This window comes from Strigops habroptila, chromosome Z, assembly GCF_004027225.2.
Source record: "Strigops habroptila isolate Jane chromosome Z, bStrHab1.2.pri, whole genome shotgun sequence".
Classification (NCBI taxonomy): Eukaryota; Metazoa; Chordata; class Aves; order Psittaciformes; family Psittacidae; genus Strigops; species Strigops habroptila.
The window spans coordinates 87,401,437-87,406,899 of record NC_044302.2 but is presented as its reverse complement, the minus strand read 5'-3'; positions in this window follow the sequence as shown (position 1 = coordinate 87,406,899).

The following is a 5,463-nucleotide window of genomic DNA, read 5'->3' as shown; positions in this document are numbered from 1 at the left end:
AACAAAAAATATGCTATTTTTTGTTTTACTTCTCATCTATGCAGCATCAGATATGAAGACTTGTTGGGAAGTGAGAAAGACTGTTAAAATGATGCCAAAATTAATTTTGCCAGAAGCCTTAGGTTTTAGTCATCTAGGTGCAGTGACTAGAAGTAAGACATTATCTCTTCTTTCATCAGTCTTTCAGCACTCCCTGAAGCAGTGTGCATTCTGGGAAGAGCGTAAGTAAAATAAACAAATGGATAGATTGGACTACTCAAACTTGTTACAAAGCTAAGTCAGTACTCACTAGTTGCAGTGAAGCTAGAAAGCTGATTTATTCCTAAGATAGGCAGAATTAACAGGAGTGATTATACCCAACATAGTAACTCAGAAGAAGAACAGAAGTGTTGGTGTTGCATCCCAGGGCAATACCAACAATATTCTATCATTAAAGTGCATATTCTCAGTTCCATTATTCTCAAGACTTGCACTGCCTTGTGCCAGCAAATCCTGTCACCATCACCCTTAATAAGCAGAGTGTAGCAAGTCTTGAAAGACTGGAAATAGGTCCTTGATATGTGATTCAGTTAGCTGAAGGTAAAAATGTCTAGTGTCACTTAAGATATTCTATTACTTTGTAGAGATTCATCTCAATTGTCCTATCCTCTTAAGAGTGCAAATACTGATCTCACTCAGAAGGAATGCAGCTGTACTGAGACACTGAAAGCTGCCTGTAATAGTATTTCAATGCATGTGTCACATACGTAGTTCCCACAGCTTAAGTATTTGATTCTTTGTACATCTTTTTTCTAAATGTCTGTGTGATATGTGGCCATCTATATGCTTCTGGGTTGAATTCTGGCAGAATTACAACTACGTTGATGGGCACCTCCAAAATCACGTCTCTGGTTCCCAAATAGGGCTTGTTGGGAGTGCTCCAGTACTGCAGTCCCATTGCTCTTTCCTAGGGTTGAGATGGCGAACAGTCCTTAGGGGATCTGGAAGAGAAGGTGACCTTGGAAAACAAGGACCTGTAGAGTCATACTCTGGGTGGACAGCCCTTCATAACCCTGGGGAGAGGCTGCTGAAGCCAGAAGTATTTCACGTGGCAGCTTAAGGAGAAAAAAACACTAAGAAATTTATGTTCTGTGCTTCGTGCCTAGAAAATGATGTCATGGCCCGTTTATTCACTGAAGAATACAGGGCTGATAGAATGGCCTTCTTATTAATAAGTATTTAAAGGAGGCTAAAGGGATAAGCAAACAAAGCTGGTATATGTACTCCCTCAAAATTTCTGTAAGCAAAGATGAGAGAAAAATAAATGAGGGGAAAACAACTTGTCTGCCGTTAGAGCAAACTGTTCTTAATACCTGGCAGAGGAGACAGTGGCAGGACAAGAGGCAACATTCAAAAAACATCTGGATGTGGTCTTGGGCAAACCTGCTTGAGCACGGGTGTTGGACAAGATGACCACCAGGAGTCTCTTCCAACCTCAACCATCCAGTGATTCTCTGTAGAGGAAACAGATATTTTTTCTCCTTGGCAGCAATACCAGCAATGAAAGGAGGAAAACTGCCTATTTTTTTGATTTGCAGTACATTTGGAGGCCCCAAAGTCTGCATAGAGTCCAGGCTACAGGGCAGTGGCAGGAAAGGTTTTCCTGGTGTTTCATGCTTGTTCCTGAATCCTGGAGAGGAGATTCAAAGACAAAGTAGGACAGGACTCCTCCGTAATAAGTTTGTCAGGGCTGCAGCATGACAGGTTATGGTGGGCATATCATCCTGTGTGCGAATAGCACTGAAATAGCTGCCATATTCCTGGAGAGACACCAGCCACCAAAAGACATGCTGATGTATGAGGTGGTACTGCTTTTAGCTATGAATGTCCCCTGTCTGAGAGCACCAGACAGACCAGCTTTCCTGGGAGTACTGGGCTAGCACAGTCTGACTCAAGTTAGGGACCTAAATTGCTACTTGGATTTCATAAAACTGCCCATCCTGATGCTATAAAAGAGTTAATTTTGTGGCAACTATAATTATGAAACACAAAGGAAATAAAAATATTGGCAGCATTATTTTTGTTTTACCTAAGATAATGATAAGAGTCTGGACCCTTTCAGTCTGCTGTTCCAGCATGGGAAACTCTTCACTGTCCCAAGAGCTGATAGACATGTTTCAGTCCACCCTGGTTGCCTCATGGCTTCCCCAAGCTGCTATCTATAGGCTTTCTTCTTTCGGTCTTCATTCTTCTGGAAGTCAGTTTGATTATTTAGTCTTTACTGATTGCCCTCACACTATCTGCACTGCAGCCATCTGTCTGCAATTTGTCTTCCTTAAATGCTGTCTTACCTTGGGATTGCACATTTCCCCTGGCAATTTCTTATTTATCTGTATGGAAGAGGAGATGCACCTATGCTGCTTAAAGGGCTTTACTTCAAATGGTTGAATTCCTGCAGCTCTTTGCTCACGTTTCTGAAGTGCCACAGGAAAGATTTGTTTGTCTTTGGCAGGTCTGTAAGGGCCACAAGGGCTTGTTTACAGCATCTGCTCCGACTTTGGATTCAGGCTGACACAGAGCCATATGCAGCAGAGCTCTAAATCGATGCATGCAAATATGGGTGGCCTGTTTTGTGAATAACCACGATATCATGCTTAAACAACTCAGAAAGGTAAATCGGACAGCATAGGACAAGTTCAAAGAGTAAAAAGAAATCAATATATCTATGCATAATTTGGCAGCTATGTCATTAGTGCTTTAATAATAGCAGCAGAAAAAGATATCCAAACTGTCAGGGAAGGAGCTAGTAGTAGCAGAAAAAGCTTCACAGTATCCAGCAGGGATGGGAACATAAGGAAGCCAAAAGCAGAACTCATACATGTACAGAAGAAGAGATTAGTTTTCAGCACCCCTAAAATGGGGAAATTTAGCTGCACAAGTAAAAGGTTTACCACATTACTTGAATGGAAAATATTCAGTACCACAGAACCCAAGAGAAAGTGAAATAATTGACACGAGTTCAAAGAATTGATAGAAGTACTTAGCAATATGTCCTGCATGGTTGAATGACCCTTCTCAAAGGTTGAGCAGGATTTTTCTGAAGTCGCTTTATTTTTTTCTTTTTAACAAGTTTCCTTTGCAGAGTTTGGGGATGATTTTATTGCTCTGGAATTCTACATTTTTTGTTTGAAGATTATTGCACTGAAGAACCAACATCTTAGGAGAAGTAGTTTGATTCTAAGAACAATGTTTTGTTGCATGAGATAGGAAGACATGATAAAGCCTGCATTTGTGAGCTTAGAGAAGGAAAAGTTGCTTCTTACTGAAAGTTTACTCTGATGCAACTAGAACTCTTGAAATATCAAAAGACGGTGAGGAACTGGAGAAGATCAACCCACTTTATTTTATGGATCTTGGTTATAGAATGACCCTACAGATGTTATCCAAACTAATAACCAGTATAAAATTCTCGACGCTAACCCTGGTAAGTCAGCGTGACTCATGCCCCTGTGTTACATGGAACAAGCAATCAGCACTGCAAAAGCAACTATGTTGGAACTTCTGCTTTAAGTGCCAGAAAGCTAAACTTTTTAAAGAGCACATTGATAATTTGTATTTTTCAGACAGTTACTGACTAAATAGCAGTACGCACAAAAAGGCCAAGACTAGAGCCTAACTTCTTCTTTGTACCACAAACTGCATGTGGAAAAGTAATGTTACTCACAAAATAACCAACAGGAATGCTCTGCAGCTTTGTTTGGATAATAGATGTCCTTGTTTTCCCATGACTTTGTTACGCTTCACAATCCCATCTCCTCCCTGATATCATTAATGACTGGGTTCAGACTTGCCTTGCTTTTCTTGGACTATTTTCAAGAAGTAATTTTGTTTTATATTATTCCTTCCTGACCTATTTCTTCTACATTGTAAACTCTTCTGTAAGTTTAATTAAACTTGCTTGGGGCTAATGATTTTTGTTTTTAAATGTGGGCATGATGAATCTGTGGTTTTCCTAGGCTGTTGCTGATTTATTCAGAAAACCAAGACAGTGGTGTTTTCAGGGAGTTTCTGGGTTTTTCATAAGGTTACAAATGTGATTCATTACAGGCACCTGAAATCCAAGTACATCTATCTGACTTTCAAAAAAGTCTTTCTGAAAGTCTCTACCATAAATCATGTTTTAATGAACTAATCAAAAAACAAAACCAAAACAAAAAAAAAAAAGAAGCAAAAAAACCACCATCATCTTAACCACTTTCCCTAAAGAAGCAAGCATAAACACCAACATATATCTGGTTGGTTTATATATCTGAAAAAGTTGTGAGGCTTCTCGTTCTGAAAAATGCCAGCGTACTGCAGAATGATAGCAATCATGGGCTACCAGGCCAATACAGGTAATCTTCTCATGGGGCTGCTGGATTATGTTTTTCTTTTGCAATTTAGAAGTGAAATGTAATTGAAAGTCAAAAGGGGCTGGGAGAGGCAGCATGGCAAAGATTCCAGGTGATCATTCTATTCATGGTGCTTTTCCTTTTGCAAAACAACAGCTTGAAACTCCCACTGTATTTGGGATTCAGGAGCTGTTGCTTTTCCCAGATGCCTCTCTTGGGATGCTGTTGCTTCCTGCCTTGCCTTGTGGCTCTCAGAATCTGATGCACTACAATGGATAGTATTTTCCCCCTTCTTGTTTGTTCTTGGACTGAGTAAACTTACTTGTGGCACAGGTCTCTGGATATTATTGTCACTTTTGGGTGGACAAAAGAGCATTAAGAAGAGAGCAGCAGTTGCAGAATAAATGCATTATTATAGGAGTGGCAAGTAAACAAAGTTTATGCTACTGCTCCCAGCTATAAATGTAATTTCAGGAAAACACATAGAGGTTTAAAGTTTACACTTCATAGCAGTTATAAAATCCAAAGTAACACAACAAAGAAGGCTGGTTTTGGAGGAGAAGACGATTTCACCAATATTAGCAGCAGAATTCACACACTGGTTGCCATACTCAGCTAAACCTGGATAATGTGTTGTTTTCAGCTGCTTTTTCCCTTGGGGTCACCTTCAAACTCCTTGGGACTGACATCAAAGTGGAAATCTTGAATGTCAGTGCTCTCTGGTAACCGGTATGAAGCAGCATGTCCAAACAGTTCCGCTGCTGGCTGCTGCCTTCCCACTGCAGGATATTTCCTCAGCTTTGTGACTGAGCAGCCCTGTGCTTTTCTGGGTGCTCCTGAGCCCTGTTCACTGAGGAAGTGTTTCTACAGCATGAGAAGGATTATTAAACTGAAGCTGACAGGTAGCTGGCCTGGTCCACAGCTGGGAAACCAAATGTGTGAACCACCAATTCTGGTTTTAGCCATGACAGGCTTCTTTAAGAATGCTGTCTGTGTTAAAATCCCCATCAGTCCACTACATCCAGCTACATCTATGGTTTGTTCTGTGATGCTGGAAACTGGTTAAATACCATAGCTTGTGTGGATATGTCAA